This window comes from Dendropsophus ebraccatus, chromosome 13 (assembly GCF_027789765.1).
Source record: "Dendropsophus ebraccatus isolate aDenEbr1 chromosome 13, aDenEbr1.pat, whole genome shotgun sequence".
Lineage (NCBI taxonomy): Eukaryota > Metazoa > Chordata > Amphibia > Anura > Hylidae > Dendropsophus > Dendropsophus ebraccatus.
Window position 1 is genome coordinate 70,584,996 of NC_091466.1, and position 16,971 is coordinate 70,601,966.

At 41.5% G+C, this 16,971-nt stretch overlaps 1 pseudogene; it reads right to left on the reverse strand.

Annotated features, from left to right (window-relative positions):
- LOC138770591 (uncharacterized) overlaps positions 1-16,971 on the reverse strand; it is a 30,355-nt pseudogene that overhangs the window by 4,436 nt on the left and 8,948 nt on the right.

Genomic DNA, 16,971 nt, shown 5'->3' on the forward strand with positions numbered 1-16,971 from the left:
TACCTCACATGACGATCTCCGAACTTGTGTAGGTAGAAGGCGGTCAGATATACCTATATATATACGTAAGTACGAGAAGTTCTCCTATCTGCCCCCCCCCCCCATACTGCCCTTGCACACAAGTCTTCTCTTTTCCTACTCTCTCTCTCAAGTCTACCTAAAGGGTTTTGTCTTAAGTATTATTTTTCTTGCACAGTTTACTGTTATACTGTGTATTGTACTGAAGTTATCTTAAGTAAAGCTTAACTCCTGTTTAAGTTCTGGTCATCTCCTGCACTGTACCTGCATTTGCACCTCATACCAGTTTTATCAAGGTCCGGTGCCTGTGTGTCAGGCGGTGGGTACTACCTTTGTGATAAGTTGCCTCCAAAACACCAGAGCCCACCAGTTGCACACAACACCTGCAATCAGTGCCCAAGGCTGCAGCACCAATCCGTGTGGCGTCACGAACAGGATATGTCTGTTTTGCTACTGGAAACCCTTATAAAAGTGTATCAGAGTCTCAAGAAATTTGCTGCAAAATTTTGGTGCATAACTGGGTTTGAGGGGTTAAGGTTTTGGGTGGTTATGAGGGTTAGTGTTAGGGGTCAGGGGAAGATTCATTAGTGGGGTAAGGGTGTGATAGGTGTGTGGGGGGTGTTTAAGTGGTGCACTGGGGGGGGGGGTACTTGGGCAGCTGCTGGAATTTCCCATCCATTCTTTCTGGTTATCACAGCAGCTGTGGCAGTGGAGAGTCCTCAAAGTTGGGTTGCAATAAATGGTTCAATGGTGACAAATGTTTTGGGGACTGGCAGTGCAGACACTATCACTAAGTTATAGGTTTACAGGAAATTGGTAAAGAAGCGAGGTGAGGCAAAAGCTGACTACTACTTACTGCTTGGTGCTTGTGAGCTGCAGGTAACAGGGTGTGTGCAGTGATGGATTGGGACAACTGTAGGATCTTTTTTAGGCTTAGAGGTGCACCCACTTGGTTATGGTAAAAAAAAAAATTCTATGATATTATTGTATGTTTTATGTTGTATTCATAAACGGCTGCTGTGGCCATTTTATCCGACATCTGTGCAGTGTTGTTATGTGGGTATTGGGGGAGGCCCAAGGTCAGCAATGCCCTCAGTAAAGCAGGGAAATATATACCTGTGCAAAAGGATTCCGTATCTCCACCATTCCTCTCATAACAGTGGAGATGGCTCTGGGAAATGGCGTCTGATCATCATGAAGGGAATTCAGCTCCATCCCAAAGGCAACCTGGAAAAGGAAAGTTTTAGAAATTGGACCAGACAGGCGAGCCTTCTCTCCCCCCAAACATCAATAAGCCTTGGCACCCGTGGCCATATCATTCCTTGGAGCACTTTTGGTAGGAACCATTGTATTATGATTGTCCATAGTTACCTTGGCTATTACATCCAGCGTGACTCTGCTCAGCATATCGTGCATCCCAACCTGACATTTTCCATCTGCCTTGTCCCCTAGTGTGTCTACCAGATCTTCTGCTTTTTCATTGAAGGTTCCCATTAATCCTATCAGGTAGCTGGAAAGAAAAAAAGCAATTCTGAATTCTGACACCTGGCTTCCCTGTCGATTGGGTTTTGCCAGCGCAATAGCAAATTAGTAGGAGATGCAGTACCCCACCATGGCCACTACACAACACATGGAGCTGTCTGCTCATGGCTCTATGCGGCAATGGATATGGCGAACAGCTGATTATAAAGGATTCTAAGCTTCACCCATCAGACATTGACAGCTTATCATGGCAAATGAAAAACTCCTGCAAAACACATCTTGCTTCTTTCCGCGGAGGTAGACTTCTTGGGAAAACTTTTTGAAAGGGTGTGTATGATATGACTGTATTAGCCATGGGTCCTTACGTTCTGCTGAATGCTGGATCCATAATCCTCCTCTGTTTGTGCCAGTGCTCATAATCTAGATCCGTCAGTAAGCCCTTCCCCATGAATCTACAAAGAGGACAAAAACAATAAAAACATGTAAAACACTAAATACACACACACACTTATGTAGACACGTATGCACATATACACATGTAGACATTGCTATTGACATTCCCACTCACTAAGGACCAGATTGTATGCCACTGGGCCACCAGGGATAGAAACAGCTTTGCCACAATGGTTATCAAAAAATGACTAGTAGCAGCCTTCCTGAGGGAGACTGTACAAGCACATTTACCATGGCAGATTTATGGTTGTTAAGATTGTTTTAGACTACAAACAAACCCTGTATAGCCCTCGGGCATACTGAATAGATGGTGACAAGAAGTAGGGGGCAGACCGAAGAGAGTGTGACTTTAGGATCAGACTACTCTGGGTTTGTAGTCTGTGCCTATGGCAGGGATGTACTTTTTGTAATGGAAGAGACCCATTTGGTGTTTGGAGTTTTTTTTTCAGGCAATGCAACATGGTAAAAAAGTATGCAGGTTACTTCTTCTCCGAAAGGAAGAGAACTATGAAAATATAAGTCTGTGAAGTCTACATTAGAGCTGGACACACAGAACAGTAGGATAGTTTTAAATAACGGCTATCAAAGTGATCAACAAAATGGATGCAATGTAGTTACCTCGCTCCAAACATGATTTCAATACGTTTATAGAAGGGATCTTTGGTATATTTTGGTGACATCAATATTTCCTGTAAAAAAAAAAAGAAACATGATGAAACTATACAAGATGAAATGGCAAGTATTGATCTCTGCTGTGTGATTATTTACTTTTATTAGTATACAGCCCTGGTATCTATATAGGGAAAAATAACCCAAATTGTATAGTGGAGGAGCTACATTAGTATATGAACGACTAGATATATTACAGAGGAGTAGATATGGTGCATATATATATATATATATATATATATATATATATAATCTATGCAGTCATTTGATATTATAGATCAGGAGGATACAGGAACAGAAGACAATCAGGAGGATTAGGAGGACACAGGAACAGAAGACAATCAGGAGGATGAGGAGGATACAGGAACAGAAGACAATCAGGAGGATATAGGAACAGAAGACAATCAGGAGGATGAGGAGGATACAGGAACAGAAGACAATCAGGAGGATACAGGAACAGAAGACAATCAGGAGGATACAGGAACAGAAGACAATCAGGAGGATATAGGAACAGAAGACAATCAGGAGGATACAGGAACAGAAGACAATCAGGAGGATATATGAACAGAAGACAAACTGACCAGTTTGGTTACTTGCCTTAACTCCTTCTGAGCTGAGAACAAGGACCACTACCCTGTGTAATCCATTGATCCGTATGAGAGGACCATACCTTTCAGCCCTAGAAAAGAAATGCTGTTATGACACAGCAGGATCTCCTATGTATTCTAGTGAATTACCTAATGTTGGCAGCAGTCTTTAGATTCAAGAAATCCTTGTAGGATGAAGAAATCAGCTTATTGCTAAAGTTCCAAGTTGGGTGAAGTTGCTTCTGGCAATTCTCTGTAGCATTACATGTTGGCCATTCTAACGGACAGGGAGACCGGCCTGGTCTGACAGAGCAGGAGCCACACTTTGTTAGCCAAATTACTCTGACTACTAGGGTGCAGTTTACACTAACAAATCATCTCCAAGGCCAAGCCAGACAACTCTCTAGAAAGAGAGTCTTATAAACAGCTGTTTCAGCCAGTAAACAATAGGTGCTATCTGGCAGCAGAGAGACCTTTCATCTTACATTCCCCGCCATGCCCTAAGACTTCTTATCAAAGTCAGACACTGATCTAAAGGAAAAGCTATCCCCAAAAGGTGGCATCAAAAATCTGCTTTGCGTTTTCTTCTTCCTAGAATTCCCAGTGGAGCAGGAGTAACCCTATAAGTCTCCATACATCTTTAGGATGCTCATCTCAAGGAGAAACATTATCTTTGGTCCCATTCCGATAGGCCTCTTTGAATCCAGTCTACCCTGGACTTTTTATCAAACAGAATCAGACACTGACTTGCCGATTCACTCTTACATGTCCCCTATCCACAGGATATTGGACAAGTATGAGATTGCGGGGGGGGGGGGGGGGGGGGCACCAATCTAGAGATCCCCTGGGGGCACAGAAGTCGGACCCCCCACAATCTCATACTTGTCCTCCATCCATGATTTGTGTTGTCTTGTTTTAATATTACCGGGTTTCCCCATATTACTGTATTATGATAAGTGGGGTCTGACCTCTAGGACCTGAGGTGAATAAAGGTGTGAATTATGACCTGTAATTGGTCAAACTTACCATTCCAGGAAGGTGTCATAAGTCAAAATATTCTGCTTCGTCAGATTTATTAATGTGGATGAATGTCCAAAGAGAAAACTGCAAAATCAGCATTGTACAAAATTATTATTATTTATTCCCTTGTGCTGTTACTAGGCATCAATCCAAGTACGATTACAGCTGTAAATGACATGTGGCAATTTAGCTTTTTGTGACAATGGAGTCCAATATGCATTGAAACCCAGCCATTAATATACTATATATACATGGAAAGAAGGATTACACGGCCCAACATTTCCTAGTAAGTTAGCGCCGATCTGCTAGATCTCGACTTAACTCGATATTCATGCAGCAAGGGCTGTGTATTTATATATAGATATATGCTGTATATAGTTATATAAAGGTTATACTTACCTATTCTCCCCCAGTGTCCTGCAGCCTCTCCCCGCTCACCACTGATGCTTCTGGCCTCGTCTCTTTAATGACAAGCTGCTCAGTCAATCACTGGCTGGGACAGGACCAGTGATTGGCCTTCTGTCCAGGCCAGAAGCATCAGTGGTGAACAGGGAAAGGCGGCAGGTAAGTATTCATCAGTCGTCAGCCGCACACCACAACACATAGCAATGCACGATGGTCACCAATGATTTTTAGTCAGGTTTAAACGACAATGATCAGCATGATTACACAGATCATCGCTCTTCTTGGTTATAGCCACTATAACTAGGAAGACAAGTTTTATCGTTTAGGTGCAAAAAGATTGGGAGAAACTTATTTGACCTGTTTTATGAAATCTGTTGACATGCGATACACCAAAGTACTTTTCATAAAAGGAGGGTGGAGAAGTGACTCAACAGGATGAGGATAGGGACCTGGCAAAAACTCAAATGCTCCCAGGTGCACTAGAAATAGATAATAAGACACTAGGAGACTTCTTGTATTACTGCGGACTGTAGATAGCAATGGTTATAGTGAACATAATGCTGCTCCTCTTAAGAGGTTGTGCTATAAGCATGGGAAGAAATTCCGCCATCTGCTTCCCTTTTATTAAGCCTGATGACCGATAGAGAATATGGGTAAGGATCACTAAAGTGGAGGCCTACTCGTGTTTGAAATGCTGGGAGAAACAGGTGCTGATCAATGGGATGCGTGCTCCTACTACAGCAGTAGTACTGTGCAACACCCGTCCACTTCTATGGCTGGCTACAACAGGTGACTGTCGGCACAGAGCAACACAAGAACCTCTATAGCCCCAACAGGTATATCAGCAACATAGGTGCAGAGGCTCCGAACACCCAATAAGTGGCCAATTGTGGCACTAAGGGACCACGGCACGCTACATGTAACATATTGTGAGGGTCCATTTACACAGAAAGATTATCTGCCAAAGATCTGAAGCCAAAACCAGGAATGGATTTGAAAAGAGGAGAAATCTCAGGCTTTCCTTTATGACCTGATCTTTGTTTATAGTCTGTTTCTGGCTTTGGCTTCAAATCTTTGGCAGATAATCTGTCAGATAATCTATGTGTGTAAATGGAGCCTGATATACAATCATTTGCTTAATTATAATATTTATTATTTTTTAGTCTATTAACCCCCCTCCATCATTGATGGATGATGTACTATAGCACTTGAGTGCTACATTCACCCAATGTTAGTGAATTTTAGGTGGTTCCCGATGATATCCGTAAAATTAAACATTTCGGTCCAGATAAACCTTTGTCAACGTGGTATATATTAGGGGAATGGAAGGGCATATGGAGCAGAGAGTGTAGATACTAGTACTGTGTAAGATAGGTAGAGATGTGCACATCTACTAACAAGGCTTATGCCCCCATCCCAATCCTAGGGCCTAGTGTCATTGTAAGCTCTTACTATATTAGTGTGGCAGTATAATATTACTACTTCTCTACGTATCTCCTCCTAGCTTCTTACCTGTCTCGGGGGGGTCCAGGGATGTGATCATACTTCACGTGGGTGTAGTAGATATATCCACAGTACAGAAGGAAACAGATGGCGACCAGGATCAGGAGCAGAAGAGCAGCCCCAGTAATAAAGCTCCACACCCCCATGTCTTCTTCTTGTATAAGCACAGGATGGAAGCTGCCTGTAGCATTTACTGTACCGGGCTATAAAGTGGCGGCTGCACAGTGAGTCCGGCCGTCCCTCCCCCTGAAGGACAAGGAAGTGCTACTCACATTCTTGGGCAGGGGCCCTCCACATAGAGGAAAGCGCTCAGGGATACAATGTAGATACTGGACTGATTGTTCCTAGATAGAATGAGGCAGGAACCCTATAGGGATATGAGATCTAGACTGCAACGATGCAATTCTGGTTACGTCTTTATTGGTTTAACGTTTTGAAATGGAGAATTACTAAAACATATACAAGTGAACAATATGTAAGAAATAGAAGGTATCACTATGTAATAACCCAATATTACATATTACATAAAAGTAGAAAATCTAGAAATTCTAATGAAATTAATATTGACCTGTTCAGAGCTTCAAGCAGACAACTATATGAGGACGTATAGTAACATAGTAACATAGTAAATAAGGTTGAAAGAAGACAAGAGTCCATCAGGTTCAACCTAGGAAAATCCTACTGTGTTGATCCAGGAAGGCGAAAAACCCCTATGGGGCAGAAGACAAACGCCCCACCACAGGGAGAAACTCCCCCCCCCCCTCCCCCGACTGCAATGGCAACCAGAACAATCCCCGGATCAACGCATCACCAGAAATCTAATGCCCATAACTTGTAATATTATATTTTTCAAGAAAATCATCCAGGCCTCCCTTGAACTTATTTAATGAATCAGCCATGACAACATCATGTGGCAGAGAGTTCCACAGTCTTACCGCTCGTACAGTAAAGAACCTGCGTCGATGCTGATGATGAAATCTTCTTTCCTCTAGACGTAGAGGATGCCCCCTTGTCATTGTTACAGACCTAGGAGTAAAAAGACCACTACAAAAATCTCTGTACTGTCCATTCATATATTTGTACTTTGTGATCAGATCGCCCCTAAGACGTCTTTTTTCTAGCGTAAATAACCCCAAGCGTGATAACCTGTCCTGGTACTGTAACCCACCCATTCAAATTGTGTTCAAATTGTGTTTATGTACTGTGTGCTGCCATATATTTGAGTGGCATAAGTGCAGTCTTTGGTATATGGGTACCCTATACTTTTGTATGATTTCCATATTGTTTTCTGAACAGGTACTCTATTCATATTGTCTGTAGTTTAAGGGTATAAACCCACACGCCGTATATGCAGCGTATTTACTACTGCGATACGCAGCAAATACGCAGCAGATTAGATCTAAATAACTGAACACAGCATCAAATCTTCACCTTCACATCTGCTGCGTATTTGCTGCGTATACGGTGTGTGAGTTTATACCCTGAAGAATAAAACCAGTATCCCCAATATGGATAATTTCTCAGAATCTATTACGTCTAGGGAAAAAATCATCATTGATGTGGCGTCCGGAGGAGCAACATAATTTTCTTTTTATAAAAAAATCCATATTGGGTGCATACATACTGTAAATCCTCCATGCAAGGATATTCCGTGACATAGTGGTATGAAAACCTCCAAGTGTCAATCTTTATTGCTCTTTTTTGCTGTGAGATGAGTAACAATTTTGTCCTGAGTTGAACCTGTAAGTTGTGATTTTAAGAAACTCTGTAATAGGCCTTATTAGGAACAAAAAAAAGCTTCCTTCTGTACTTAGAAAGCTGTGTTCCCCCCCCCCCCCCCCCCCCCCTCCTTATCTGCTCAGGCAAAATTGTCTTCATTACAAAGAAGCAATATATAGACAGTTTTGCGGATTCCATTATAACCTTTGGAGAGGGGAGGGGCCAAGGGGGATGATTGAGCAGGGAGGGCAGAGAAGAAGCCCTGCAGTTTGGAGACTGTCTGGGCACACTAAATGCTGGATTCACGGGTCAGAAAGTTCACTGCTTATCTGGGAGCTTGGTGAGATAAGATTGCAGGATGTTGTGCTGTGCTGCTTTTTCTCCTCTCCGTGCTCACTTACCCCCCTCATCCCCTGGAGCAGTGATTTCCCTTGGCCCTCAAACTAATTTAGGCTCATTTGCATATTGTGCGCACAGCTGAGCCGACGGCCAGATCCCCGCGGCAGGACCAGCACTGGGATCAGGACACGCAGGAGCTGGTCTGTATGTGGGGCCCTGTCCAGGGGGGGAGTGGGTTCAGGGGGCTGCCCAGGGTGACATGTTTCCTTTTAATGACTGAACGCAGCATAAAATCTGCAGCTTCAAATCTGCTGCAGATCCTGTACGTGTGCACGCACCCTCAAAGGGATTATCTAGAATTAGAAAGGCTGTGTGAGGTATTGCAATTCAGCTCCATTCACTTTAATGGGACCGAGCTGCAAAACCTCCATCCAAACTAAGGACAGGAGAGGTGCTGTTTCTGAAACAAAGCGGCCATGTTTTTCTATTCCTGGATAACTCCTTTAAGTCCAGCTTTCAAGAGTATAGACATCAATGAGGAATACGTAGAGTAATTCATTAGATGAAGCTTTTGAAATTACATTAAATATTACTGAATGGTTCAAACAGGAAAGGCCTTTCTAAGATAAGAAAAAAAACATCTTAAATCATACAAAGTAAAGTGAATAATCTAAAATTAAAACAAACATTATAATGAAAAAGAAATATGTATAGTCATGGAAATCAGAAAGAACATGCAGACTAGTTTTGTTGGTCCTGTGTGTTGTTCTATAGGATCTGTAGGCCTTTCAGATTTATATTATATAATTTAAGTAAAGGCGCCAGGGATAAAGCTGGTCACACGCTGCAATAAGAAGCCCCATTCATAAAGCACCACATTTGGTTGAAGATACACCAGAAGTCCACATCCATATTAATCTTAGATATGCTTTAAGACAGGCAAAAATTCTGACTGTATCCAAATGAGAGTTTTGTTTTACTTAAAGGATTCAGATTAGAAAAAAAAAGTTTGTTTTAGATCCATAAACAGCGCCACTTTTGTCCATAGGCTGTGTCTGGTATTGCAGGTCAGGTCTAAATAAGAAGAGAGAAAAATCAAATTAGCGATCACAGATTTAAAGGGGTATTCCAGTTATAAATGATCACTTAGCCACTAAATAGGTGGTCACTGTGAGATCACTGGGAAATATGACCACTAAGACCCCCACCAACCTAAGACATAGGTGGTAACTTGTGAAAATGAGTTCATAATTTATCAGTAGCCATAAGGCCATTTTCACATTCTGTAAAACACCTGTCGTTCAGTGACCCCGCCGGGTCACAGAATGGCCAGTGTTTGAGAAGATTTTTTCTGAACTTGGATGCGGGCGCACCTGTGTGCACTCGCATCTGAAATCACAGCTGCACACAATGGAGTGTACGGACGGAGCCGCACGCTCCATTGTGTGAACTGACGGGTTTTCTGCGGCCACTATTCAATGAGTAGTGGCCACAAAAAACTGACGTGTATACACCCTGGCCGGGATTCCCTTTAGCTGCAGCACATTGTAAGTTAAGTATTAATCACGGCCGTGTTGCAAATCAGCAACAACGGCTGTGATTAATACTTAACTTACATTGTGTGAACATGGCCTAATACTGTAGGGATCAGGCTCAATTGTACATAGCTTATCTGTACCTGCTACTTATGTGATTTGTATTCCCTGTATATTAACAAATTTTGCCAAAATTTTACAACCACAATGGTAATGCTGCAGCTTACTGTGTCTCTCATCAGCTCCCGTCCTTGCTCTTACTTTGAGTGTGCGACATCTCAGTCTGCAGATTAACCCATCTCTGTCTGTCCTTCTACTAGCTGAACATGAAAATTGTGAACGAGTTTAGCAATAATCACTTTGGACATCATCTAGAAGAGAAGATATAAGGTCTAGTAGTATCAAAAAGACAAATAAAGTTTTAGGTTTGAGTCCTGATGTACAATACATAAAAATTCTCATACAGATGTTGATCTGACTGTTCGGTGTCGCAGCGATTTTCCTACCTGTGCAAAACCTTTCCCAATACAGGAGCGGGGTCCCAATGAAAATGGGAAGTATGAGAAGGGCGGCCTGTGAAGACACACATCTCATAGTTACATTTTTCTAATGAGAAGGACACTATAATATGAGGGAGACAATACGGAGAGAAACATAGATAGTGGATGGCGTAAGGTAAATGTACAGGAATAAGCTTCATACCTGGCTTCATCTGGATGAAATCTGTCAGGGTTGAAGACCAAGGGGTCATGATAAAATTTCTCTAACCTTCCCATGATGTAAGAGTTAATCTGTAAATATAATGATTTATTAGAGACTACTGGAATCTAAAGGGCGTATTATACGGTGGCACCATATAGAGGAGGAAGTGAGTGCCGATCTGTCAGTTCAGTGTGCTCGCTTCCTCCTCAGTCCCCGCTCACTGTCTGTGCTATTACAGGTATAGACAGCGAGAAGGGGGCACAGTGGGAGGGGCTGCCCCCATAATGCTTAGATGGTTTGTGGAGAACATGTGTACGCACTCTAATAGGCTGGGTTCACACTACGTATATTTGAGGCTGTAGGCTGGGTTCACACTATGTATATTTCAGGCTGTATTTGGTCCTCATGTCAGGTCCTCATAGCAACCAAAACCAGGAGTGGATTGAAAACCCAGAAAGGATCTGTTCACACAATGTTGAAATTGAGTGGATGGCCGCCATATAACGGTAAATAACTTCCATTATTTCAATATAACAGCCGTTGTTTTAAAATAACAGCACATATTTGCCATTAAATGACGGCCATCCACTCAATTACAACATTATGTGAGCAGAGCCTTTCTGTGTTTTTAATCCACTCCTGGTTTTGGTTGCTATACAGCCTCAAACATACTACAAACAAAATCCCCCTTTGTAATCAGGATAAGATGAAGCCATATAGCCTACCAGGACGGTGACCCCAGGTGGAATCCTCACTCCATCTATAACTATTTCATCTTCTACAGTCCGTGATGTGCCAGGAGCTGGTGGGTATAGTCTCAGAGTCTCCTCCAGAACCTGTAAGTGTTGTGATTATCTAAATGTATGCAATTACAATCATTATTTTATAGAAAATTTTTAGTTGCATATTAAAAGAGTCAATATCTTAGTATACCATTGTGAGTACTTAGCACTAATATAGAAAACTCATACAGATTTTAACACAGTGGTCTTCAAACTGTCCTAGGGAGTCCTGGAAAACATGAATACAGCCATAGGCCATAGGCTGTATCCATGTTTTCCTGGCAGTCATGGGGGCTGCATCCAGCCGCTTGAGTCAAATGCGCAGTTGGGTTCGAAGAACTTTGCCAAACCTGAACAGTTCAGCAAGTCCGCTCAACACTACTCAGAAGGAGAATGTAAAGAGAGAAGTTATTGTTGGACCATACCTGGGATAAATACTGCAACTTCTCAAGGTCTTTATATCCAATGTCTTCTTTGGTGCCCATAATTCCATCAACCTCATCCTGAACCCTGCATGTGAAAATATCATCATGTAATACATAGCAGCACTCATCATATCTCATGTAGGTCAATAATATTATGAAAAGTTCTTATTTGTTCATGTCTGCGTATAAGTGTAAAATAGTATGGAAATATCATCAAATCATATCAAGGACGGTTAATATCTCCTAATATTTTAACCAGTCTCAGGCTCACTTTTCAAGGATTTCCCGATTTCGTGCAAGCTCCATCACTGCAAATGAGAGCAGATTGGCCGTTGTTTCCATTCCTGTAAGATAGTTACATTTATTAACACAATGGGGGGATTTTTTTTTAGAGATGTCCTATTGGGGCAATTTATTACTGAAGAGAAACATCTTTTCCTCTTGCTATGGTGTCCAGATCTTCATTTGAAAGAACTAAACTCATCTAGTACACAAGGGTACAAAACTTCTGAATAATAAAAAGCTATTTATCTATCTATCTATCTATCTATCTATCTATCTATCTCCTATCTATCTCTCTATCTATCTATCTATCTATCTATCTCCTATCTATCTCTCTATCTATCTATCTATCTATCTATCTATCTATCTATCTATCTCCTATCTATCTATCTATCTATCTATCTATCTCCTATCTATCTATCTCCTATCTATCTATCTATCTATCTCCTATTTATCTATCTCCTATCTATCTATCTATCTATCTATCTATCTCCTATCTATCTATCTATCTATCTATCTATCTATCTTCTAACTATGTATCTATCTATCTATCTATCTCTCTATCTATCTCCTATCTATCTATCTATCTATCTATCTATCTATCTCCTATTTATCTATCTCCTATCTATCTATCTATCTCTCTATCTATCTCCTATCTATCTATCTATCTATCTTCTATCTATCTATCTATCTATCTATCTATCTCCTATCTATCTATCTCCTATCTATCTATCTCTTATCTATCTATCTATCTATCTATCTATCTATCTATCTATCTATCTATCTCCTATCTATCTATCTCCTATCTATCTATCTATCTATCTATCTATCTATCTATCTATCTTCTATCTATCTATCTATCTATCTATCTATCTATCTATCTCCTATCTATCTATCTATCTATCTATCTATCTATCTATCTATCTATCTATCTCCTGTCTATCTATCTATCTATCTATCTATCTATCTATCTATCTCCTATCTATCTATCTATCTATCTATCTATCTATCTATCTATCTATCTCCTATCTATCTATCTATCTATCTATCTATCTATCTCCTGTCTATCTATCTATCTATCTATCTATCTATCTATCTATCTATCTATCTATCTGTCTGTCTATCTATCTATCTCCTATCTATCTATGTAAAGTATTCCACCGGCACTCCAGATTAGGTGAAAAAAAAACACTTTGATTTATTCAGTGAGTATACAGCACAGCAAGCATTATCAGTCGGCAACGTTTCTATGGCCTCTCGCCACCATTTTCAAGCGAGAGGCCACAGAAACATTGCCGACTGATTATGCTTGCTGTGCTGTATACTCACTGAATAAATCAAAGTGTTTTTTTCACCTAATCTGGAGTGCTGGTGGAATACTTTACATATATATGCACCTCGTGGTTGGAGGATACATCTGGCACCCTGAGTCCTTGTGATGTGCTGCTGATTATACTAAAGAATATCTATCTATCTATCTATCTATCTATCTCCTATCTATCTATCTATCTATCTATCTATCTATCTATCTATCCATCTATCTATCTAGAATATGGAAGCGAGTGGCACTACAAGTCTCAACGACTATCTACAAGTCTATCTATCTATCTATCTATCTATCTATCTGTCTGTCTGTCTGTCTGTCTGTCTGTCTATCTAGCACCATCAAACTCTTTGTGTCAAATACATTGATTTGCCCCCACCTCTTTTTTTACCCACAACATACCTACAGTATTACATGATACAAGTAATAAGGTTGTATTGTAAAGGCTATATGTCTCCATATGCTCTATTAGGCCATGGCCATGCATGTATGTAACGGGGGGGTTTTGGAAGGGCAATGGCTTATGTTAGACAGCTCATGTCTTATGCTATTTCAATATACAAAAACTATATAAAAACCACCAATGATAAGTGTGACAAAGTTGTCCACTAAATTCTCAAGATCACAGCCCTTTTCCAATTCTGCAGGGAAAAAAAAAGTCTCAATCTGTAAAAAATATCACAAGAATTTCAAAACAAAATGTTATTTTATCAGTGATTGAACTTTGCAGAGATGGCTGTCCTGTTTCTATTCCTATTCTGTCTTCCTTGCTCTACCCCTATGTTTTCCTTTTAAACCCCTCCCATTTTCTTTATACTACCAAAAAGCCATCCCTGATATACATATATTAGGGTTATAACATTTGGCCACTGGCGCCCAGTACCTGCTGTCTTGAGTATTTGTGTCAGTACATCTCTAGGCATGTGCTGTCCTCGCTCCTTTGCTTTCTGTCTCCTTTTTATACATTCTCTACCTGTCTCCCGTAGAAGTCTGGTGCTCTTCTGGACCTCTCTGATAAAGGCCTGCTTCCATGGAAGATACTTTAAACATAAAAAAGTTGCATTAGGTTATAGAGCAGACTTATAGTAAGTATTGTCCTGATTAAAATTTTGCACAGTTTACAGCTTAAGGCTATGTTCACACTACGTAAAATAACGGCCGATGTTTTCAACGGCAGTTATTTCGAGGCCAAAACACCAGCCGTAGTTTCACGACCGTACGGGCTAGTCGTGAAACTACGGCCGTTGTTTAATTTTGATTCCTAGCATGATTAGAAATGGGATGAAACAGGTCATTTACTTTAAATACTGCGCCCAGCCCAAGAAACCGCTCAGAAAATTTTTTACATCAAAAGCAAGTTTAATTCGGCAGATATGTTTTACGTTCGTGGCCGCATTGAAATCCACGGCCGTTGTTGGAGCATTACCGTCCGGAAATAATTGACCTGTTCATTTTTCACGGGGCCGTATAAACAACGGCCATTATTTGATACGTAGTGTGCATTCAACGGCCGTAGTTCCATTGCATTGCAGTCATATTAGTGAACCTCAAAACAACGGCCGTAGTTTTGCGGCGCGGACTACGGTCGTTGTTTTACGTAGTGTGAACATAGCCTAAAGAGGTACAGCATAGAAAAAAAATGTTTTTATATCAACTAACACCAGAAAGTTATACAGATTTGTTCATTACTTTTATTAAAAACTGAATCCTTCCAGTACTTATCATCTGCTGTATATCCTGCAGGAAGTGGTTTATTCTGTCTGACACAGTGCTCTTTTCTGCCACCTCTGTCCGTGAAAGGAACTGTCCACAGCAGAAGATGTTTTCTATGGGGATTTTCAACTGCTCTGGACAGTTCCTGACATGAACAGAGTGGGCAGCAGAGAGCACTAAAGATACTGGAAAGAATACACCACTTCCTGCATGACATACAGCAGCTGATATGTACTGGAAGACTGGAGATTTTTTGAATAGAAGTAAATTACAAATCTGTCTAACTTTCTGACACCAGTTGATTTGAAAACATTATTTTTCTCTGGAGTACCCTTTTAATCACAAACCTTTGCCAGTGGATTAAGTGCTTCATTCAGGCCTTTTATAACCATCGAAACGGCTTGTGGAATCAGTGTGTGACATCCCAGCTCCAAACCAAAAGCAGCCTGAAATACACAGACAAGGCCCACATTATCCAGTCACATACTTATCATGTAAGGTATTACAGTGTATGCTTTAGTTTGTTTTATAATATGTATGTCCTTGTTTATGTTGTTTTAGAGTCACAGAATGGAAAGCCAAGCTATATGTTGTCGCAGTGTACAAGGACACAGAATGTACAGCATACATTGTGTACAAGGACACCGCATGTAAATATACACTTTCACCCAAACTCCTTATCAGCCACTGTCAGAGGCCACATCTAGTCTGGATTTATATTATAACTTGCAGTTGTACCTAAGGTAGGGTAAAGGCATTGCTTTTTTTTTTACAATTCCTTTTTTAAAAAAAGGGATCAACGATCAGCTGTATTCTACTGGGAAGTGTGCAGTGATCAGCTGTATTCTGCAGGGAGGCATGCAGTGATCAGGTGTATTCTGCAGGGAGGCATGCAGTGATCAGGTGTATTCTGCAGGGAGGCGTGCAGGGATCAGGTGTATTCTGCAGGGAGGCGTGCAGTGATCAGGTGTATTCTGCAGGGAGGCATGCAGTGATCAGCTGTATTCTGCAGGGAGGCATGCAGTGATCAGGTGTATTCTGCAGGGAGGCGTGCAGGGATCAGGTGTATTCTGCAGGGAGGCGTGCAGTGATCAGGTGTATTCTGCAGGGAGGCATGCAGTGATCAGCTGTATTCTGCAGGGAGGCATGCAGTGATCAGGTGTATTCTGCAGGGAGGCGTGCAGTGATCAGCTGTATTCTGCAGGGAGGCATGCAGTGATCAGGTGTATTCTGCAGGGAGGCGTGCAGGGATCAGGTGTATTCTGCAGGGAGGCGTGCAGTGATCAGGTGTATTCTGCAGGGAGGCATGCAGTGATCAGGTGTATTCTGCAGGGAGGCGTGCAGGGATCAGGTGTATTCTGCAGGGCGGTGTGCAGTGATCAGCTGTATTCTGCAGAGAAGCATGCAGTGATCAGCTGTATTCTGCAGAGAGGCGTGCAGTGATCAGGTGTATTCTGCAGAGAGGCGTGAAGTGATCAGGTGTATTCTGCAGGGAGGCGTGCAGTGATCAGCTGTATTCTGCAGGGAGGCGTGCAGTAATCAGGTGTATTCTTCAGGAACACATGCAGTCTTCAGCTCTATTCCATAGGAAAGCATGCAATGATCAGCTGTATTCTGTGGGGAGACGTGGCAGCAAGTGTTCCATTCTCCTGGAGGGCTCTCACTGCTGTTATTGATTCCAAGAGTCATCTCCAAGGCTGCTGTCTCACCTGCTCAAAGCACAAGATAAGCCCCGCTCCCACTTCCTGTGTTCGGTCCAGGTCTATCTGTTATTAGAGTCTAGAGACTTGGGGTGGGTTCACACTGAGGAATTCTTGAGGAATTGAAGCAGAAAGTTTTCTGCTTGAAATTCCTCGCCTATTCTGCTCTGGCAGAATAGAAGAATTTGAGCGGAATTTAAGCGGAATTCGAGCAGAATTCAAGCAGAATTTCAAGCAGAATTAAAGCCCAATTGACTTCCATAGGATTCCTCTAGCGGAATCCGCCCAAAGAATTGACATGTCAATTCTTCAG